Source organism: Macrobrachium rosenbergii, chromosome 11 (genome assembly GCF_040412425.1).
Source record: "Macrobrachium rosenbergii isolate ZJJX-2024 chromosome 11, ASM4041242v1, whole genome shotgun sequence".
NCBI lineage: Eukaryota > Metazoa > Arthropoda > Malacostraca > Decapoda > Palaemonidae > Macrobrachium > Macrobrachium rosenbergii.
In genome coordinates this window covers 19,112,543-19,138,634 of record NC_089751.1, presented here as the reverse complement: position 1 = coordinate 19,138,634, position 26,092 = coordinate 19,112,543, and the positions used below count along the sequence as shown (strand labels likewise).

Here is a 26,092-nt window from a genome sequence, read left to right as displayed (position 1 = left end):
TAAATAGTCATATATATATATATATATATATATATATATATATATATATATATATATATATATATATATATATATATATATATAAACTGACCATTCTGGTTTGTTGCTTTTACATTTCAGAGGTCACGCAGTGTCATTCCGTAAGTTCAAGGAGTAAGTCTGGATTACTTGATTTCCTGAAGGATCTGAAGAGCCTAATTTTTCTAAAAACACGGCATATGAAAGAAACGTTATACATGAGTTTAGTGCTACTCACGTGCCTACTGCCTCAAGGATCTATCTATAAAAAACTCTCTGTAATGATGACACCATCATAATATTTTCATGTGATACACGTGAATGCTCTACCTGACAATAAAATGAGGGGAACATTGTTCAGTAGAATGCATCTGATATCTCGAGAGGTGGGACAGAGCACGTACAAAAAGAATAAACAGCATTAGATGAAGAAAGGATTAAAGGGAATGAATCTTTCAGATATTAAGGAACGATGGTATAACGGCAATTTTCATAGGTGGAATTTAGTGAAAGACTTAATTATTCAAATCAGACAACGCACAGGCTGAAATTGTATAATGAAATATGATTATACATGTGTTGTACGATCTATAGTGTATACGGCCATAAACCAAAGTTTGTGTGCATATATATATATATATATATATATATATATATATATATATATATATATATATATATATATATATATATATATATATACACACATACATACATACTGTACATACATACACATATATATATATATATATATATATATATATATATATATATATATATATATATATATATATATATATATATAGAGAGAGAGAGAGAGAGAGAGAGAGAGAGAGAGAGAGAGAGAGAGAGAGAGAGAGAGAGAGAGAGAGAGAGGAATATGTTTATCTTTACAGTGTAAGCTAAACACGTCTGTGAAATTCAAACGGTACGGATAATATATGTGCCGTAACATCCATAGTCAGTCGCATTTAAAGTGGAAATCCCATATACGATTCATCTGCATTCCGACTTTGATGGCAGATGCTCTGGTCTCCTGAACAATCGACCTCACATTCATTATTCATCATATGAACATGGCCTAGTCATTATCAAATGGGTACGGAATGACATCGGCAGGTCATTAGCTAATTGCAGATTCCAGTTTGACATCTCGCTCACTAGTACTTGGCTGAGGAGAGAAATTTCCAGAAATAACAGGAGAACAGTGATTCATTCCCACTTAAGGTGATTACCCATTACAGATGAAGATGGTATATTATACTGGAAGAGGGCATATCAGGCGGTTAGTTGCAGGGGAAGGAAGAAGGTAAGAGGGAAAGTAAAAGTGGAGAAAAACGCAGTTAAAGTTTGGCAATATTCAACACGCGATAACTTTCGAATGAAAAGAGCTAGAAAGCTGGGGTTGGTCTTAAAAATTAGCTCATCTCTTCTACTTTATGTACAAAAAAAATTCTGTTAATATATTCGCATATTGAATACTGCCAAAAAATAACTGCCTTTTCTCTTGTTTTAATGCATTTATTAGGTTAAAAAACACTTTAATTGATGTTCATTTCCTAAAAAAGTGTTTTATACGAATTGTGTGCATCTGATACACAAATTTTTCAGCATTTTTGTGTGCGCGCGAGTGCGCGCAATTTGCGCAAAAAGATTCCTAATGTGTTTTTTATTTACAGCTTGAAATCACTTTAAATTTAGTTATATTCCTAAAATGTATCATTATACATTTATTTCGAACGCTAATATGCAATTGTGTGCAATTTGCGCGCGTACGCGTTCCCCTAAAAGTGCCGCCAAAAAAATGGTTGCTACCCAAAAATCGATATAAAACAAAATTGTTGTTTTCAAGTTTCAAGTTTTATTTTCCTACCCAGCATTATTATAAACATTTTAATACTATTTTGCACTCAATGACGTGCAAAACAATAATAATACACGCGGCCACGCATGCGCCCAAAGAGCCTGAGCTTAGGGTCAATGACCTTGGGAACCGATCAGCTGTTGTCTTTCTTCCGTACGCACACTAAGCTTCACTGACGAGAGGACATTAATGTGTGTGGCTTTCATAACGCCTATATATTATCTAACACAATCATGCAATAGTATTGGTTTTTCACTGCCTCCCTCTCTCCCCCAAATAGCAGTTCCGGGTCCACCCACATTATTGCATCTTTTTCAAGCAACTTCGGCCGTTAGACCCCGAGATAAAAAATTAATCTCTACCCACTAGCAAAGACGCTCTGTTCAGCCAGGTACCCAAAAGGAGCCTGCAGCTATTCAGACTGCTGAATACGGCTGAAAATCAACATGTCTGATTCAGACATCTTGTGCGTCGTGAAACCGACGCTCTGCATCGCTATAGGCCTAACTATCTGCGGCATCATGTCGATTTCGTACCATGCTTGTTAAGCAATAGTATTCGTTTTAAACAAACAACCAACAGCAGGTGAATACTCTCTGGTATTTTTACGTTTTAAACAAACAACCAACTGCAGGTGAACGTTCTCTGGCATTTTTTACATTTTAAACAAACAATCAACAGCAAGTGAACATTCTCTGGTATTTTTTACGTTTTCAACAAACAACCAACAGTAGGTGAACATTCTCTGGTATTTTTTTACTTAAACAAGGGTGATTAATAAATTCTTTGGGATTAATTTTTTTTACTGATTAAAAAACATTACTTTTTTTGAGCATTAGAAATCCAATCCTTCACATTTCTCACATGTCTACCCCCTCCCCATTGGTGAATACCTCTCACTTACTTGTACTTTCAGACGCTCGCCCGGCGCCATTCGCTAGATGGGAATAGATAACTTTACTCGAAGCGATTTTCGACCATTTTGCCGATGTCAGGGGAGGGTTTGTGATGCGTTTTCAGAAACTAGAAGGATTGGACAATACAATGCTATACAAAACTCAAAACCGAGAAAGGTGGTGAATACCCTCCTCTGCAACTAACCGCCTCATATTTATTCTTGTAAGTATTCATTTGATTTGCTTAAATCCAGAGTTGATTACCTGGAAAATTATCACTCTTTGAGAAGCTTGAGAAAGCGTACACAGCGGAACAGTAAATGACCGTCATGTTAATTATCATTTGTACTAACATCGCCGAACTATCGTTGACCAAGTGAAAGTAGTTATGTATTTTTTTATTATATATATATATATATGTATATATATATATATATATATATATATATATATATATATATATATATATATATATATATATATATATATATATATAAATTACATTATACATTATACTGTGTGTGTGTATGATTATCACCAGATTAACACGTTATTTGTTTATCATACATGACGAGAGAAAAAATGAACCATTTACGAAAGTGGTTGCTTTATATATTATATACATCCTCACGTGATATCTACTTTATATATTATATACATCCTCACGTGATATCTATCTGCCAAAACCCAACGTTCCAAAATATATATCAGAATCTACGGAGTTCATCTTATAGTGGTACCCTGCTATCCAGTGAATATTGAGTCTTTATTAAAGAGAGGCATAATTTTTTCATGACCACTGGAGTCGACCATATGAGTCATTTGTCGATTTAATTTGCAAGTAGTTACCTAGGAAATACTCATCGTGGCGTCAGTTACAGGCTGTGAAACTATCGGACTCTGAATTTTCATGTATTAAAGATTACGGCAGAAAATGAAGATGCAACATCGAATACGAAACTTTTAAAATTACTGGAAAACTCCAAGTGACCCTCAAGAGTTCGGTCTTGAACCACTTGCCTTTTGTTTTTGCATTATATATTTTATTATACTTTTTCTATCATTTTTGAACCTGATTCCGTCTTAACTTACATTCTATCTTATTTTTTGCAGCTTTGAAAAATAGAATGTCAATAGTCCTAATGCCAAATAATGTATCATGAACACTGGAACTGACGTTCTCGTGTATATATATATATATATATATATATATATATATATATATATATATATATATATATATATATATATATATATATATACATGTGTGTGTGTGACGTTCTCGTGTATACATACATACATATATATATATATATATATATATATATATATATATATATATATATATATATATATATATATATATATATATATATATATATATATGTGTGTGTGTGCGCGCGTGTGGGTTATTCAAACCATCGGAACACTGGATTTATATATGCATTTGTACCGCAGAAGAGAAGTGAGACAAAGGGAGTGTATCTTGATTATTTTTGTTTTATGCTTCGATTAATGAATTTGACTGTATAACTTCTGATGTTTTAAAACAGAATCAAAAGCAAACTGAGCAGAATAAAGCCTATTATCAAAACCCTGCAGCAATCTACTTCTCTCTCTCTCTCTCTCTCTCTCTCTCTCTCTCTCTCTCTCTCTCTCTCTCTCTCTCTCTCTCTCTCTCTCTCTCTCAATATTTCAAGTACATCCTCTTGCTGATTACTTTACACAACCTCCAGGATATAACTTAAAATTTTATTTAACAAATAATTATTTCATCAGCTTGTTCAGTGAAATTTCTCCGATATCTCGTCGACTCCTTTTGCAAAGTAATTTGTTGCAAAACTAATTAGAAACAGCATACACTGTTAATACAAGAAGTGTAAAAACTGCCTTCACTCACAAACGGTTTATTGTCATAAACTTGAAGCAAGAATTTGAATTCAAGTTTCTGGAACCTTTTGTCGTTTTAGTTTCATGACTCACCAGAATAAAGATAAGTAACTCTCCTGAGAGAGAGAGAGAGAGAGAGAGAGAGAGAGAGAGAGAGAGAGAGAGAGAGAGAGAGTAGAGGGACAGAGAGCTATATGAAATTGAAATTGAAACTGTGTAGCAAAGATAGCTGATATATATATATAGTATATATATATATATATATATATATATATATATATATATATATATATATATATATATATATATATATATATATATATATATATATATATATATATATATATATATATATATATATATATGTATGGAGCCTCGATGGCGCAGTCGGTTACAGCAGCAGCTTCGGACTTCGTAGAGGTCTGTGGCGCGGGTTCAAATCCGCAACCGACTGATCAGAGAGGCGGACACTTTGCTATCCGTGTAGACACCCCGGGATTATGTATGTAATCAATGGATAGGTTTGCTTAAAAAGCAAATGGGTGTTACAGACTAAATACACACACAAAACAAAGCCACTACAACATCTTCTAAAAACATAACAAACATCTCACACGTCTCGAACTCTCGACCTACCCGCGCAACAACTTCTCGCTGCTGGGAGAAAGGGCGTTGGGTCTGGTATGATACATGTAACATACGCTACCGGGGTCTAAGCGATGTCAGGCAGGGCAGCCGATCGAGACTACGGTCTACCCCAAAGCCAAATCAAAAAGTCCTTCAAAAGAAGGCATCATGCTTACCCCATACAAAAATGGGAAAAAGCACGTTAAAGAAGAAGAAGAAGATATATATATATGTATATATATACATATATATATATATATACACACATATATATATATAAATGGGTACATCCCACAATCAAAAACTGAAAATTAATTAAATAAGCTTTTCAGGGGAGGGACTATTTCACATCAGAAAAGGTTTGTATACCAGTATAGAAAACAACAGAATTGCCACCAAAGTTGTGACTGTTAGAAAACAACGTTCATATATTATGTTACCCATACCATTATCATTAATAGTAATAACTGCATACCGTTTCAATATTTGTTTTCTAAATTTATTAAGCAATGTTAAAAATTTTCTATGAATTTTGAAGTTAATAGGAAAATTTTCCTGTGTTATATTTTTCTGTCATTTATATCATCTCAGTATTCTCTTTTTCTTATTTAAAAATCTACAGATAAACTACTAGTACACTTGGCATGTGTTCTGAACAGCAACTGATTAATCACTATATGAAACATATGGACATCATTTAAATTTTCTTTTTAATCAGCATCAAGAGAACAAAGGAACAGAACTAAAATAATCATCACACCCCATCCAAGTTATGCCAAAATTACTTGTAAAAAATCCCATAAAAAACATGTTAAGGTTGGAAGAATACGAGTCTACACGTAATTCAAGCAACCTTGAGTATCCAACTTGGTGCACGTATATCTACATTTAAAGAATCAGTTTTGTTACCCAGACACTTATTACATTCTTGTACTGGGATTCGGGTGTATAAAAACTCAACTTCGAAACTGAAGAACTTTTCACACTTTTGAGCAAATTTTCTCATCATACCAACAAAATTAATTGTGTGTTTTAAATGAGATGATATGGTGCATCTTCATGAGGAGAGCTGTTATGCCATCCATTTTATAATTTTAGAAATTAAACAACTACTAACAGGAATAACTGGTGTCATCGGTATCCCACCCTTGTGGATTTTCGACAATCTATAAATATTAGTTAGTGAAGCTAACTGAGCCAGGAATTTCTTGTTTAATTCCGTGAAAGCCCTATCACTCCTTGAGTCAATCTATTGTTAGTTTCTTGTTTGTGGATTCATCATTCAATAAAACATGTCGTTTCTACCCTTGCAAGTATTTACGTTTAGAACAGTCACTTTATTTCTTTGTTTGACTTCTTTATGAAATTAGCTTTCATTTTTTTACAATGGTTGATGTGGCATTATAAGCCTTTGGGTAGCGGTTTTTGTCTTGTATAATAAAGGTGATGATTCCCCAAATAAATTACTTATTTTTACAGTAATTAATTTTATAGCACTGACAGTCATGTTGAGAATACATTACGTCAACAGAAGTACACTAGATTTTAAAATATGCCTTGAGAGCCTATCATCCAAGAAATCTGAACTCTTACCCTCTTACTGGCGAGATAAATTTTTATTGCTGTATCTAAAGTGTGTGTGTGTATATATATATATATATATATATATATATATATATATATATATATATATATATATATATATATATATATATATATATAAATATATATATATATATATATATATATATATATATATATATATATATATATATATATATATATATATATGTTACAGTCAACATGCGTAATCAGTCATTACATGTAATGACTGAAATTTCAGTCATCACGCGTAATGCACTTGGGGACATTTGATCCCCCAGGAGCTAGTACTAAACACGGTGAAACAGTGAGTCACCTACACTGTTTCGCCTTGTTTAGTACTAGCTCCTGGGGATCAAATGTCCCTAAGTGCATTACGCGTGATGACTGAAATTCCAGTCATTACGCGTGTTGACTGTAACACACATATATATATATATATATATATATATATATATATATATATATATATATATATATATATATATATATATATATATATATATATATATATATATATATTTTGACATGAATTTTAACCACACGGCCAACAAGTCAGGATAAGTTGATACCAACTCTCACTTACGAATCCCTGTCGAACTCAGGTATTTGTATTTAGAATCGACATCAACCCACCTCTGCCATGTTAACCATGTAGTGCGTTTGTTGCACGCAGCCATATCATGAATGAATTTTTATCATATCACCGTGATTCATATACAAGCATTAAGCTACAAACGTCCTTTAATATCAATTCACTCACTCTACCTCAGGATTACCTCAGGATTAATATATTTTCATATATGTTACCCGAGGTAGAGTGAATTTCATTTACATATTCTTAACTGTGATATGTGCATTTTTTTTAGAGCTATGAGTAAATATGCAATAATTTTCGAAGACAGCTTAACTTTACAACATGTGAGGTTCATTTAAATTGCCACCATGAGCCGAACCGTAGAAAATTTTATAAATAAATGGATGAAATCTTTAATAATTTTTATTTGCAAGAAAATAAAAAAAATAGCATTTGAAATCTACACTTTATCGAAACGCTGTTCTAAGAGAGACTCATTCATTTTTAACCTATTCAAGCCTTTTGCATATTCTATGCTAACATTATTTCAAATCTTAACGTGCCCAAGGCACTTAACCTTTTCAAGAAACGATATCTTTTTAAAATATAATATGAGACTTTTTCCAATTACTTCTCACAGTGAAGTCTAATTAAGACAACATATATCTGTTCCCGATATGCTTCTTCATTTCCTCTGCTCTCGGTTCAGAAGTTGGGGAAATGAACCAACCACGGCACAGCTGCACTATCGCGGTTTGCTTCTCGGCAAATTCGTCTGTTGGCCCTAGGCCAATTCTCTTGCTTGCAATGCCCCAGTTTACTAATCCACATTTGGTGCTTGAGCTTTTAACATATCTTTGGGCAATTTTCGTTTTAAATATATACTTTATGCTATAACCTGTAATAACCAAGGTTTATTATTAATTTACTCGTAAAGAAACAAATGGTTATTGCTGACTATATACACCCTGATATCTATTATTTAACATATCTCATATGTATAAAATATAAGCCTCGAATTACTTATTTGCACCTGTTAAAGAAAACTATAGTGTATAGCCGTTATGGACCGCACCATAGAACAATTTATTAGTAATGGGCAAAACTTTATATCATTTATATTTCCTATAAAATTGAAATAATCGTATATCATGTCTAAGACTCAACAAAAAGCTACTCAAAAAGACATATTCATTTACAACCAACTGATGCGTTTTCAGATCCCACTCTAATTACAAGTTTTAACATCGAGATATTTCAAAACAAAAACAGTGCTTCTCAGTTTAACCGCATTTAATCTTTCCAAGAAAGGATATTCCTCTTTCAAAATTCAAGAGATCTTTTGCCTCGTATTTCAAACAGTGAAGTCCAATCAAGAAAACATGTATCTGTTCTCGATATGCTTCTTCATTTGTTCTGCCCTTGGTTCAGATATTGGGGAAATGAACCAACCAAAGCACACGTGCACTATCGCGTTTTGCTTCTCGGCTTTTTCGTTGATTGGCCATGGGCCAATTCTCTTGCTTGCAATGCCCCAGTCTGCCATTTCACATCTGGTGCTCATATATTTGGGTATTTTTTGTTTTAAATATATACATTTTACCCTAAACCTTCATTAATTAGTCGTTAAAAACAAAATTTACAGCGTTTGCTACTGAAGAAAATATACTTCTCGCCAATCACTTAATATATCTTATACATAAAGCCTTGAATGATATTTTCACGGATCTGCTAAAGAAAATTGCCGAAAGAAATACAGGGTGATTCATAAAACCTTTTATTCTGTATTAAGAGCTGTTATATTTAGATATTCTGTAATTTCTATTAATATTTTTTTGAGTTATAGAAGCATAAAAATTTTGGGGGGAAAAATTTATTGTCACACTTTCTACAAATGCTTCGCCACCTGCATTAAAATTAGTTACTGATTGAAGGCAAATTCTTCTAGAAAACAAATATTCATATACAGTACATGAACAGTCTAAATCACTGTAAAAAAAAAAAAAATTGATTTTTCCCTTTACAGCCCAGAAAATTTTTTTAGACAAACCAAGCCACAAAGGACCTTGAATGTCCAAAACGACCCAGGAGAAATGGACCCTCAAAGGGGAGCAGATCCGTAGATATTAGAAGTGTCCTCAGGGATTTCGTCCCCGTCCGACTTGGTTTAATTATGTTTTTCCTCTTTCTCTCTCTTAAGTTGCGAACGTTGTAAACTGATCCTTAATGAATAAATGAAATTGAACAGGTTGCTTTATTGCAGTGGATGGTCCTTGCAAACAGAGGGAAACTGGAGGATTTATCTGACTGCTTTAGGTTCTTTTTGTATTTCGCTGACGGTGATTTTGTCTATTCATGATCGCAAAAATGGTACTGTTTAACATTACATAATATTATTACCACGAAGTTTTGGAATAAACCAAATTTTTTCTTTGCATTAATTTCCATTTATATGGGCAACGTCCTTTGAACGAATCAGAAAATAATAATATCCACTAACATGCAAAAACAATGGAGTGGAAAATAACAAAAAATATAAAAAGGAAGCCTGATACTGACAGCAAATGTAAGAATGCTGTAAGAGAAATAAATGAGAAAATACCCGTCTTTAATAGCATTATTTACCCTTTTCTTCTTATGTTCTACATTTCACTGTCATATATATGATCATTTCACATTTCATCTTCGTTTGGTTACATCCTTTAGTATGGTAGGAACTCACACCAGAGGATCCTTTGACTGCCTCCATCTTTTCCTCTTTATTCTCCTCTTCCTTTAATTTCCTACTCCACCTTACTGTACAGGTTTCTTTGGAAGCAATGCTTATCGGGCATGTTGAAGGTTGTGAAGATTTTATTAAAAATATCTGAAACGTTCATTATTTACTTTCTAACGCTTGTTTGATCCTACTCCCTCTTTCCCTGACTACCAGCTCACGGGGGCAATGATGAAGCCGAAACAGAAAACGAATGTCCGTTTAAACTGCCGCTATAAAAATGAGCAATAAATGAATATTATGTCTAAGCTTTAACAACGCTGTTCAGAGCGAGATATACTAAATATTAACTTACTGAAGCCTTTCCAGATTTCATGCTGACCTCTGACATTAAAATTAGATTTTAACATCTTCAAGTTATTAACAAAAACCAGCATTTTTTAATCTAAAGGCACTTTACCCTTTTCAAGAAAACATGGATACTGAAAATATATGAGACACTTTGTCTCATATTTCACACAGTGAAGTCCAGTTAGGCCAACATATATCTGTTCTCGATATGTTCTTCATTTCCTCTGCTCCTGGTTCAGATATTAGTGATACGAACCAACCATAGCACATTTGCACTATCCCATTTTACTTCTCGGCAAAGACGTCGATTGGCCCTGTTTGCTAATTCACTTTTCGTGCTTGAGCTGGTAACATATGTTTGGGTAATTTACATTTTGAATATTTACTGTATGCTTTAGCCTTTCACTACCACCATTCACTATCGTTTTTAATCGCACAGAAACAAATGGTACAGCGCCTGTTATTGATTTCTATTACTTACAAGATCTCATATATACAAAATACAAGCCTCAAACCTACGTAATTCATGAGATTTTTTTTTCATATTATATATATATATATATATATATATATATATATATATATATATATATATATATATATATATATATATATATATATATATATACATATAGGCTATATATACATATTTATTATGTATGTATGTATGTATGTATGTATATATGTGTGTGTATTCCACAGACTAGTTTGTATAAATTACTTTCTTCAATTGCTTGAGCACTTGCATTATAATCAATTATACATTGATGGTAAATCCTTTTAGAAAACAACTCTAAGTATGCATGTTCAATGTAGATAACTGCGAAAAAAATATGGATTTTTCCCTACGCAGTTCTGAAAAAGTATTGGACAAAGCAAACCAAAAGGAAGCAAAAAGCCCTCGGATCTTGAATGTCCGAAATGGCCGAGGAGAAATGGTCCCTCAGTGCTAATTCAGAGGGGTGCAGACCCAACGATATTAGAAAAGTATCCGCTGGGATTTCGTCCCCCATCCCACTTGGTTTAATTATGTTTTCTCTTATTTTTTTTTCTTTTAGTTTAGGGCGTTTTACTTTATCCTTAATAGATTAAATGGAATTGAACAGGTTGCTTTATTGCAGAAGATGGTCTTTGCAAACAGAAAGAAATTGGGGGATTTATCTTACCGAGTCTTTTGTATTTCGCTGACGGTGATTTCATCCTTTCCTGATCGTAAAAATGATATTATTCAACATTACATAATATTATCAACGCGAAGTTTTGAAATAAAAATACTAATTTTTTCTTTGCATTGATTTCCATTTATATGGAGCCATGTCCTTTGAACGATTCGAAAGGTAATAATATCTAATAATATGTAAGAAAAAATGATATATAGAAAAGAACGAGAAACAAATACGAAGCCTGATACAAACGCTAAATGCAATATTGCTGTAAGAGAAATAAATTCGAAAAGATCCATTTTCAGAGGCATTATTTACTGTTCTGTTCTTTATTATTCATTTCGCAGTCATATGTGATCATTTCCTCTCTGTTAAATTACATCCATCTTTTCCTCTTTATACCTCCTCTTCCTTTACTTTCTTACTCCATCTTTACTTCACAGACTTTTCTTGAAGGAATGCTTATTGGCATATTGAGGGCTGCGAAGAGTCCATTAAAAGGCTTAAAGTTTCAATAATTTACTTTCAGATGTGCATTTTATCACCCTACCTCTGTCCCTGAGTGTCAGCTTCAGGAAGTGTTGATGTAGCCAAAATAGAAAACGAATGTCCATTTAAATTGCCGTTATGAAATGAGCAATAAATTTATATCACATTTAAGCTTTAACAACGCTATTCAGAGCGATATACAATAATTTATAACTTACTGAAGCCTTTTCAGAATCCGTGCTGATCACTGATATTGAATCAGATTTTAACATGTTCAAGTCAATAACAAACAAGTAAAAAATGCGCCGAAGTTTTTTCGGCGCAATCGAGTTTTCTGTAAAGCGTATATTGCTGTATGCGCCGTGGTCCATGAAACTTTCAGCCACGGCCAGGTGGTGGCCTGTCCTATAGCGTTGCCCGACGCACGATTATGGTTAAATTTAACCTAAATAAAATAAAAAATACTGAGGCTAGAGGGCTGCAATTTGGTATGTTTGATGATTGAAGGGTGAATGATCAACATACCAATTTGCAGCCCTCTGGCCTCCGTAGTTTTTAAGGTCTGAGGGCGGACAGAAAAGTGCGGACGGACAGACAAAGCGGGCGCAATAGTTTTCTTTCACAGAAAACTAAAACCAGTTCTTCTTAATCATGGCACATATCTTTTTAAGAAAAGAAGCTTTTTGAAAATAATGACACATTTTGCCTCTTATTTCAAACACAGGAGTCAAATCAAGACAACATATATCTGTTCTCGATATGCTTCTTCATTGCCTCAGCTCCTGGTTCAGATATTGGGGAAATGAACCAACCAGAGAACATTTGCACTCTCGCGTTTAGCTTCTCGGCAAATTCGTCGGCTGGCCCTGGGCCAATTCTCTTGCTTTGCAATGCCCCAGTTTGCTAATTCACATTTGGTGCTTGAGTTGTTAACACATTTATCGGTAATTTTCATCTTAATAAATATTTTACTCTATATTAACAATTAAGATTCATTCATTTTTTTTTTATCGTACATCACCTAATAGTGATGCCTATTACTTAAAAGATCTCATATATACAAAATAAAAGTCTCTACTCTGCTGAAGAAAACTTCATACTCTAACGATACATATTCGTAAGGTTTTTATTGCGTGTGTGTGTGTGTGTGTGTGTGTGTGTATATATGTATGTATGTATATATATATATATATATATATATATATATATATATATATATATATATATATATATATATATATATATACATACACACATGTATATATGTATATATATATATAAAATGTTTGTATGTATATATACTGTATATATATATTTATATATATATATATATATATATATATATATATATATATATATATATATATATATATATATACATACTGTATATATATAATATATATATATATATATATATATATATATATATATATATATATATATATATATATATATATATATAGAAATAACCAACACACAATCACGTGTGGAACAGAAATAAATCCCTGACTCACGTCAGGATCGAAACCAGGTCTTTCAGGTGGAAGGCAAGGATGGATAGCGCCCTTGCCTTCCACCTGAAAGACCTGGGTTCGATCCCTGAGAACGTGAGTCAGAAATTATATATATATATATATATATATATATATATATATATATATATATATATATATATATATATATAATACAGGTGTATATATACACATAAATACATTATGTATGCTTAAAAATCACAGTAGACGCAAGTGACTTCAGTGTATAAGCGAATCCCACAAGAAAATGACAGGCAGAAGTTCAGTACCAAGTGCTACGACGTTTATTAACGCATCCTCTGGGCACAACTGAGAGACAGCTGAAAAGAAGGTTACAAAATAAACAAAAAGAACAAGAATACCAGATGGTCAATTTTCAAAGGATAATAAACAGAAAGATAATCCAGGATAATCCGGGATCAAGCGGTCACAAACTAAAACCAAAGACCTAACTAGAAGAGATACGGAAGTTTAGCCGTACAAAAATCCAAAAACACGTATAAAATTGAATACCAGATGGTTAATTGCCAAGGGGTACTAAACAAAAAGGTAATCCAGGAAAATCCGGGATCACGCGGTCACAAATAGAACCATATACTCAACCATACGGGATACAGGATCTTACACATTAAAATTGCAGAAACATGTATAAAACTGAATACTAATTTTGCTTATATTTATTAACAACTTTTTTAATTATGAAGGCATCAAGTTTAAACAAACCAAGACTTAAAATTAGAACATTTTCATTATTTGATTTGATAAAACAAGATTCAATGATATTCCTTTTAACTGTGTCGTTGCACGGAACTAAATTTCTTGCTTCACTCCAATTAATAGAATGATCTAAATCTATCCTATGTACGAATAATGCATTCGATATTTGGCCAGTTCTCACAGAATTGGTGTTGTTTGATTCGTTGTGAAAGTGATCTTCCAGTTAGTCCATAATATATTTTATCACACTTTTTACAAGGAATTTCATATATGCAGCCAGAAACATCTTTAGGAGAATTTTTTATTACTAAACTCTTAACATTAAAATTACTGAAAACAACATTTATGTTGAAAAGCTTTAAAATTCTAGGAATTTATAAAAACCTTTCATCATACGGTAATTTGAGAATATTATGCTTACTAAACTGAAGTTTGTTATCAGTTAAATAAAATGTTTTCCTGGCTCTTTACCATGCTACATCTACAAAGGTCCTTGGTTATTTAAGTTTCAAAGCAATACCATAAATAATTTTAATCTCAGCATCAATGAACTGCGGGGTACAGACGCGTAAAGCCCTTAAGAACATTCCAGAAAAGACAGTGAATTTAACCATCTGGTATTCAATTTTATGCATGTTTTTGGACTTTGTATGGCTAAACTTCCGTATCTCTTGTAGTTAGGTCTGTGGTTTTAGTTTTTGACCGCTTGTTCCCGGATTATCCTGGATTATCTGTCTGTTTATTACCCTTTGACAACTGACCATCTGTTATTCTTGTTCTTTTTGTTTACTCTGCAAATTTCTTTTTATCTGTGTCTCATTTGTGCCTAGATGATGCGTTAATAAACGTGAAAGCCCTTGGTACTGAACTTCTGCCTGTCATTTTCCTGTGGGATTCGTTTATACATTATGTGTATATATATGTATATGTATATATATATATATATATATATATATATATATATATATATATATATATATATATATATATATATATATATATATATATATATATATATATATATATATATATATATATATATATATATATATATATATATATATATATATATATATATATATATATATATTGTATAAGCTAATTCCACAGGAAAATGACAGGCAGATATATATATATATATATATATATATATATATATATATATATATATATATATATATATATATATATATATATATATATATATATATCAGGGGATCCTGGACAAGTCCGCATTTAAAGCAGGATTTAGTATTCTTCTTGTGTAACGAGTATGCTAATCAAATTTCATTTTCAAAGATACCTCTAAATATGGCTTTAAACTCTTCAATACTTACCTAAACTTTACAGTCCTGGCAGTGATCCCTTACGGTAGAGTACAAAGGCTTTCTTAACGGTCTACTAGTTCTGCAACTAGCCCCCTTATGATCAAGTAATCTGAAATACAGAGTTTTAATAGATAAGCCAACATACAATAGGTAACATTGAGGACAGACATAGTTGTATATGATTCTCGACTCATGACAACGTGGTAATTTTTCCTTGTGATTGCAAAAATTCCTAATTTTGTACTTGTTATAGAAGACCACTGAATGGGTGGTTTGCGGAAAATATTTGCAAAAATTTAATACATGCCTTTCTTAAAAAATTCGTGTGTTTTACCGTTCAAGAATGGGCACCTTGAAACAGAATGTCATCTTCTTAAGGCCAAATAGTTTTGGAGTTTGTGTGTACATTCTGTTTAAAAGGACTCGTAATTTGTATAAAAAAAACCTTATCGGTTAAACCATTATCATTAAAAAATTCTTTAAAAAAAACGCTTCTTTATGAAATAACTCATATGTACTTCTTCTCGTTATCCTAAAAGCTAAAAAAAATAGTGTTAAAAGTATTCAGTTTGAAAGTCTTATAACCAGCACTAAAATAATTCACCCCTAGACCGGTTAAAGTTGGTTTCCTGTTGACCGTTATATTAACATCTTTACGTTGTCGAGACACGAATACGTCTAAAAAGGTAACTATAACCATAGCTCAACCGTGACTATAACCGTAGTGATTTATCTTATTACGTTTTGTACATTTATGTAGTTCAGAAACAGGTTAGCTTGCTGTTCACTTTCGAATATCAAAAAAAGGGTCATCCATGTAGCCTTAAAGTCAATGGGACATTGTTCTTACAATTCTCTTTCGTACTGGCAAAAAGAAAAAAAAAATTAGTCCTTTTCTATTTCAAACCTCTTCCACTCAATTAATCTAGCACTTTCTGGGTCTTCCTCTGTCTCCTGCTTTAACATTTTTCATTTTTACACTGATTCTACAACTAACTGTTCTCTACTCTTTCGCATAAACAAACAATTTAAATGCACTAACCTTATCATAACCTACTTATCAATATTTCCATATTGATCCTCTTTTCACCTTTCTTATGGCTTAAGTGCTAAAAAAAAAAAGTCATCTAAACAGCTTTTGCTTATGATTATCATTCATTTGTATTCAGTGTTAATGCTTAACTTCAGCCTAGTAGAGTTATTTCGACACTAAAAGTCTCTTTCCTAATTTTAGCAGACATCCTGTTACCTTTATAGGCCTCCCGATCGCGTTACATTTATTTTCTTCCATCCTACAATTATCCTATAAAATTTACTTTCAGATACCCATACAAATGAATGTATCTGTTCCTCCACCATCCATGTTAGTATGCGTTGTTCTGAAGTCTTTGTTGTCATTTACACTTATAAAATTAAGTTTTCCTTAATTTTATTTCCATCTTCCTTATGTTGCACATTTTTTTTTCAATTCATTTGGAAATTTCTACAGTTTGCAGTTACCATTCCAAATCTACTTTATTAGCTGACGCATGAAAAATTCTACACTCCATTCACAACTTACCTTTATCGGACCACTTTACCCCTGCAAACAATGCACTTTCTCTTGACTTCTTACATCACTTCACCAGTAAAAGGTATTGAAAAGCCATAGCATCAAGACACATCGTAAGATTAGACCCACTTATGTCCTAAACCAACCAGTCACTCTACCTTCGGCGTGTTCTAACACTTCGTCTTATTTACAAAATATCTAAACATTCTCAAACATCCATGAACTACATCCTCAGCTCTCAGATGTGGCACATACATCTTTTAATCGACGCTCCTTAATCCATGTCTATACATGCATTGCCCATTACCAGTCGAACGTTCGGTTTTCCTTCTTAACTTTTCCATCCTTTCAAATCCTATGGATTTCCTTTTATATCATGAATAATAGATAATAGAAAGTTTATATATGAAAACTATGAGACACGAGAGTTAATGTGAACCAATAGGTATACAACAAATGAAAAGCTTATATGTAATAATTGTTAGACAACGTAAAAAATAAGGACCTAAAATCACTTTACGCAGTCTACAAAAAATGACTAGTGAGTAATTGAAACTCCATCATCCCCCGGTGATTTTGGTTTCTTCAACTTTTAACCTACACCTTTATGTTATTTATTATCTTATGCACCACTAAACAATTATTTTCATAATTACATCAATCCTTTCCACTCTTATAATATTCATCTCAGCCCGTCTGTTATCTTCTACATCGAACAGATCTTCAAAACCCTCAGTCAAACTGGGACTGGATTCACCTGAAACAGGATCGCTGTATTAACATAATATTTATTTGATCTTAATATGTGTGTTTTTATTTTCCCTGTTCTTAACTCATCGTAATTTGTTAATCTCACAAACGTTCTTGCACACATTCTCTCCATTCAGCTTTTTAAAATTCGTTTTATTGCCCACTTGTGGATTCCCATATCTATTGTACATTCTCATATGAATGCGCCTCCGCGAATCTCCCTTCCTTTTAATAAACCCTTTATCTCCTCATTCCCTTCCTTATTTTCTTTATATCTTCCACTTACGTTTCATTAACCACAAACGCTCAATGATGTCCCTGTGATCCATTACGAATTCTTGCCATATACCTGTATATATTTATATGTGTATATATATATATATATATATATATATATATATATATATATATATATATATATATAATTATACACACACACACACACACACACACACACACACACACATATATATATATATATATATATATATATATATATATATATATATATATATATATATATATATATATATATATATATATATATCAGACTTAGATTTCACAGAAAATGGATTTATTTTTCAAATATTTCAAAGCAGGTCCTCTTGAGTAAGAACTTAATGAAATACCATAAAAGGCAAGTCAAACAATGGACGGGCTGAATAAGATTAAGGATGAAGTATATTACATTTGAAAATAAGATTATAAATAAGTTTTAGTACGACCTGTATTGCTATACCGACATGCACCATCTTATGATCACTCAATAGCAGGAGTTTTATATTATTGCATTTTCCTCCTCTTCTCGAACATCGTCATAAGACAGCGATGATCAAAATCTAAACGAATTTCTTAAAGTCTTTCTAAAGGAAAGGAACAGGAAAACCATGTGATGGCAGGGATATTAATCCCCTGCAAAAACCGTCTCTTGTATTCCCAGGTGCGAGACAGGAGACGAAGTTCTTAAGACAGTCTTAATCCGAATGCCTGATTTCCCACGAGATGCCAGCTGCCTCGACTTAGCAGCTTGTTTACCGGAGTGCAAGCTTGGTGGATATACAGTTCCTATCAGGAGGATAAAACATTACAGCCACGCTACTATATATCAGAAAATTGTCTTTTTTGTTTTACGTCAACTGGAAATGAACTCTTAAGGAAAGGTTTAATAATAATTATGGATTTATTCATGCCAACTTGTAATATTACTGAAAATTTCTTACGAATTGCCATCAGCATCTCCGCTGAAAAAATATCGCAGCCTTCTATAGCATTAACTATGATAATTCCTTTTGTCCATTTTGAGTTGGACCTACATCAACTAAAGTTGCTTGCATCAAAGTAGCTCCTTACCGCAGATATTCATTTTTCGTATTTGTTTAATTCATGATTATAAGTATTATATATAATATCACTACTAAATCAACCTGAATTGAAGTTTAATGTAAATCGTGAGATGAATTCCCACGAGTGAAGTCGGATACTTCAAAGCAATCCTTATGGATATTAAAACAAACTAAATAAAAACTGTCAATTATATACGTTAATAACAAACAAGACCTCATTAACTAATATATATCTATATATGTGTATGTATATATATATATATATATATATATATATATATATATATATATATATATATATATATATATATATATATATATATATATATATATATATATATATATATATATATATATATATATATATATATATATATATATATACACACGTGAAGCTATTTTTGTTTTAAAACCCGTCCTCTAAAACCGCAAACTCGTATAATTATAAAGACTATAAGCAACTAAACAATCCTTATACGAGGAATTATAGTACTGTAAAATTACGTCCCATAAACACTGAACTATTTATGTGCACCGAGACGAAACCCATCCCGTAATAACTCTGACGACACGAGTAATATCACCGATATAACGAAGTGACTTTCAGCAGCATAGACAGGTGGATTTCTGGCAGCCTAAAAGCGGTGTTAAGAGAGTAAGAACAAGGATTCTTATGCTTATTTCATGAAGATGTTTGCACGTCTTGACCAAAACAGATAATCAGCTCAACTTCCCAAATTCATTAAGAGAAAGGATGTGGTTTCTTTGTCAGTAGCAGAGAGTTTCACTACCCATCTCTGTACTCTTTTCATTTACTTGTTTACGGAGAAGGTATGAAAATAACATGAAAGATGAAATGTCTACGTGTTGGTGGAGAGCTCACAAATACACTTGGATAATGATGATAAGAAAACGATGTCATTACTGATCGGATTGGGTAGTATATAAAAAATTAATAAAAAACGTGCTTAATTTTGATTAATTATAATGCATTTTGAAGGTATAGATGAAAGTTCTTAGGTGCTTTACCACTGTAAAAATAGTAAGAACATGATCTCTAGCGCTGGAAGACACCAAAAAAGTTTTAAAGGGATAATACAATAATTTTTCTAAAATAAAGGGCCGATTATTAGTTTAAAAAAGTTAAAAAGGGCTCTTTGATAAATAACCAGGTCATGTTGAGTGTTCAAGCTGCTATAAGATTCTTTTATCAGGAAGTGACCCAATTGGACAAATGGCCAAGGAATTTTGCTGCTTGCATCTCAGTTCCACACTGGTATCTAAGGTATGTGCTTTGTTCAATGGGGGGTGGGGGTTTCGAGGTGCTATACCTCAAGCTATAACCGAATGGTATCAAAGGAGAGAGTTATTTGCCATAAGTGTCTCCCTGTAAAGTCAAGAGATCACATATCATCAAAGCTAGGTAGTCGTGGTCGTCCATCCAAACACTTGACACACCATCTATACAAAGCATCGCGAAATAAAAATGAACTCGGTCTCATCTCAATGATGTGGATTTTGAGATTTAGTTTTATCATGGATCTTCACTAACCGTCAAAGAAATAAACCTGTAGTTACGTTCATATATTTTTCTTGTGCAGATCAAAAATACTGACACGAATATAATTATTTTCTAACCTGAGAGAATGATTCTTATTTTCTGAACACATGCAATATATTTACAAGTCATTTAATTTTAACCCCCCACACCGTACGTTCATTTTCTAATCACATACGTAAGACCCATGCCATGGATAAATTCCTTCTTAATCACAGAGGTCTGGCAACTAAGCTGCTACACATTTTTCAACCAAGAAGATTATGATGATGGTGACGGCGACGATTATCATTGCAATCGTTATCATAAAGTAGAAGAAGGTGCGTAGGAAGAGACGCAAAATAATGGCAAACGTATGATACAAGTTGCATGTATGAATAACGATAAGCTTTCATTCCAGGCTATCTGTCTACCTATCCTACGTTCGAGAAGGGCTAAGTGATGAGTAGTTTGATGGATGAAGTAATTTAGCTCCTGAGGGACAAATAAATCACATCCTGGGGAGAGATAAGATCTTCCCCTTCCTCAATATTGTCCCGTGATACACTTTTTTTTCTACACATACCGCGCAACAATTTCTTCAATCTTTCTTTTCATAAAGCAGCAATAGATAATCTGCAAGAGCAGAAAAACCCTTTGACAACAGATCAGAGTTTTGCGATAAAAATTAATTGTCTGATTAAAAAATCACTCCTGAAAGACCAAAGACCAAAATTGCGTAACAAATTAAAATCCGTGTTCAATAACATATAAACATGCAAACTTTCAAGGATACACCATTGCAACATGATGCAAAGCTTAATTACCGCCTTCTCTTAGAAAAGCCAATTTTCGTCTCGAGGAAGTCAAATCCTTGTAAATAAAGGAGAAGTTGTAGGTGTCGAAATACAATCTTAAACAAAAGACAAAGAAAATGCAACTATAAAAGTAATGTAATCAATAAAAGATCTTCTTGACATTAGACATTTTGCAATTCCATTACTGAAATTTAGTCATGGTTTATTTCCCTAAAGAAATGAGAAATGTTTTCAGCAAAGAAAACATAATTGCGGAAACAATAATTCAAGCAAAATTGTGGCTTATTTACCCACAAAATTGTTAACGAGCTTTACTACTGTTCACTCCCAATAAACTGTTTCATCCCCTCATCCACAAAGTTTGGTATGGCATAAAGTCAACACCTAATTTGTTTAACACTTTCATTTGTTTTTGAAATATATCTACGTTTATAATTGTTTCATTTTTTTTTTACCAAGCAATAAATAGAAATTAATTCCCAAAGGCACTGGTCAATTAATATGCTTACACAAAGTTTATGAGTACCATTTATACAAAATGTATGTGTTCTTCCATCATTTACGCTGATGTTTTGCTTCAAAGTTTATTACACACATACACACATATACATATATATACATATATATATGTATCTATATATAAGTATATGTACATATATATATATATATGTATATGTACACACACACACATATATATATGTATGTATGTATATGTATATATATGTATATACGTAAATGTATACTGTATACATGTATATGTATATATATAAATATATATATACATGTATATGTATATATGTGTATATATATATATATATATGTATATACGTATATGTGTAACGAGGACAGAATTAACACCCTTTTGAAGGTGTACGTAACGTGCTCCAACGATCTTTAATCATGAAACGGAGGCGTATGAACGTTCGCTCACGGCAACACCCATCTATTTTTTCTCCTCTTTCTCTCTCTCTCTCTCTCTCTCTCTCTCTCTCTCTCTCTCTCTCTCTCTCTCTCTCACCGTGTATCACCTCTCTCTCTCTCTCTCTGTGTATCGCCTCTCTCTCTCTCTCTCTCTCATCGTTTTCCGAAGTTCACCCACCCGAATCGCACTCATTCTCACCAAATCAATTAAATGGACCATTTAAAGAAACGCAATAGTTTCTACAAAAATAGGTTTATTATTCAAATAACCCAACAAGAAATGAACAAAACAAAGCAAAGATTAAAATGCATAATAAATGAATTATCGAGTTAGATAACTAAACTCTGAACTGTAAAACACTTCTGATTAAAGAAGTCTCACTATGGCTAATAGCCTGAAAATATCCAAACTCACACATACTCCCCAAATCAATAATTAGTCATGTCAAAACCAGTCTACCACATGTTATTCGAAACAGTCCACACTGTCCACCGACATCTGTCCACAGACATCTGTCGGAAGAATCAAACATGATAGAAAACTCCCAAAAATATATGAAATGCAAAACACAATAATGGAAAGTGTAAAATGCATAGCCAAGATATGGCAAACGTAACATGACAAAACAATAATATAAAAGAGGTATGAATATTCATATTAAATCTCCACACCAGTTCAAAAGTTCATAATGATTAGAAAATCATGGTAAAAATCACAAGTTCAATTTCCTCCCCCATAAAAACAGAGATTTCAAAGTCTACCTTATCTGCCGTTCAAAGCCTGGATCCTCTCCAAAGCTACGTCTAGACAACTGCAGTTCTATCACGTTAATGAACGATCAAACTCACTTTTAGGGCAGATTTTGGCACAATCTAGATCAAATTAACGCACGTACTCACGAATATACATAACACTTCGGAAGATCACCTGACTGGCAATATTGCTGAGGAATCAAACTATTTGCTGAATACAAAGATTTTTACCTCGAGTCTCTCGACCTACTTCCATCTGACTCCATAAATTCTTTCATCACATCTTAAAGCATTGAAGCTATGAAATGCATATATGTGTCCTTTAAAACTTGTAGCAGCCATATTTTCTGAAATAGAGCTCGGCCACCACATAAGAGCGTCTCGCTCTCTTAACGGCAAACTAAAACAAAAGCATATGTATAAAACATAACAGATAGAGCTATGCTCAATTAGCAACGTCTACTGCACTGCAGCTTTAAGGACTGCTCTCATGACGCACTTCCAAAGTCACTGGGGTTGAGTTCTTAGAGCCTTTACATGTAATCTTACAAACACGAATAAGCTTTACTACCCCACAACAAGAATTATCAGTAAAATAGCTATTAAGACAATTAAAATTGTCGGCATAATATATTCCTGATACTGGAACATCACGGAATCGTCAATGTCTTCCAACGGTGGAACCGTCATTGGCACCTTGGTTGTAGGTACCTCCACTGCAAATGCTCGTTATGCGTATGACGCATAATTATCTTCTCGGAACTGTTGAATACAGCACGGCTAAGTACGAGAAATTCCGTAGACAGGATTCTGCAGGATGAATCGAAGCTGCTTCGGACCCTCGATGAACGAATGTCGTCGACTTGTTGCTCTGGCACATCATTGTAACTGCATTCCTTGCAAAAACACAGCAGGAAGAGTACTGGTGGACTCAATGTGGTAATCTCGCAGGAACTGTCTAAAGTCACATTCTGTCGGAGTCTGTCTATGAACTAATGATAATTCACAACCACCCACAGACACAACTCGCAACTGGAAAATACTACTGTCACACACACACCTCTCTCTAACTAAAGCACAACTCGTCTTACAATCAACTCCCGAACCTTGATACTGATCTCCCAAAATGAACATGGTTTCTAATCTATCCCATGTCACTACTGAGTCTCCCAAAAAAACACTCGAAAAAGGTCTAATAACAAAAAGGTTTCATGTTACTGAACCAAACAAAACTACTAATGCAAAAATCAAACACTCACAATGTGAACTAATTCCAAGTTTGTATCTCAGAATAATCACAGTCAACTCACCACTAAACACAACAACTCTACGGAACTCACTCATAAAAAAATTCTATCCAAACACTAAAAGGTATCATATCTATCCAAACAGTAAAAGACATGAAAGTTCTACTCTACGGTTAGCAAATATTTCGCAACACCTGACTAACTCTCAACAAAACAGCAATTGACGTAATGGCAATCGCTCCCATGATCTCAACAACTATAACTACTCACAATACAGCTCCCTTTATTTAAAAAAAAAAGAAACTGAAAAAAAATCCAAATACTCAAATACGATCTCCCAACCCGAAAGAAAAGATCAGACTTGTTCGGTCCGATATACTAAGTATCTCCCAAAAAAAAATATCCTAAACAACACACACATTGCGTCAGATGATGAAACATCATAACACAATAACACACTAACACACGGGTCAAATCTCGTATGAAATTAGCCCATGTCTCAATTCCTAAAATCATCCGAAAACAAATGACTAAGAACTTCAACATCCAAAATGAACAAGAGACAAAAAAAAATAAAAAAAATATCATATATATACAAACATTAACCCATCTATCCCTCTAACTATATACAAACGTTCCATTACATCCCAACTTTCTTTAACTTCGAAATATGGGTCAATTTCGTCACTCCAGTATTTACATCTTTAACTACAAATCTATTCCCTCTTTTGATCTCTACAATCTCAAAAGGTCCGTGGAACTTCGGACTTAACTTATAATTCAGATCATTCCGAACATTCACTTTAACAAACACTCTATCACCCATCGAAAAAGCTACTCCCCTCGATTTCGCGTTACTTTTCTCTACCATTGCACGCGAACTAAGTTCAAGTTCTTTACTGATACGTGCAAATCTTTTCTCGCTGTATTTATCAATGAAGTGACCGTAACATCACCCTGAACTCGCTCTGGTAACAAATCAAAGGTCCTTTCAACTTGTATCCATACAAAGCTTCTGCTGGAGATATCTTAATTGTGTCATTCATCATAGTATTGATACTATATCGCACTTCATCCAAAGATCTGTCCCAATGTGTATCGGAACCTCCCACCGTCATGCGCAAAGCTTCGATTACTTTCCGATTCGCCCTCTCACACAACCCATTCGCTTCAGGTCTATACGGGATTATAGATACTTTCTTTATCCCCAACAAATTAGCAAGACCGTCTAAAGTCTTATTAATAAACTCCCTACCATTGTCTGTGATCAGACATTCTGGAACACCATATCGACAAATTATCCCCTTAAAGAACGCTATAGCAACTTCCTCAGCTGATTTGTATTTCAGTGGGAAAATCTCGACAAAGCGAGTCAACTCATCAACAACTACTAATAAATGT

The 26,092-nt window shown here is 33.1% G+C and overlaps 1 long non-coding RNA gene across 1 annotated transcript in view; it reads right to left on the bottom strand.

Annotated features, from left to right (window-relative positions):
- LOC136843217 (uncharacterized) overlaps window positions 1–26,092 on the bottom strand; it is a 316,585-nt gene that overhangs the window by 153,489 nt on the left and 137,004 nt on the right. Inside the window, exon 3 of the long non-coding RNA XR_010854484.1 lies at window positions 15,780–15,879. This is a non-coding gene — a long non-coding RNA (uncharacterized lncRNA). The remainder of the gene's footprint in view (window positions 1–15,779; window positions 15,880–26,092) is intronic.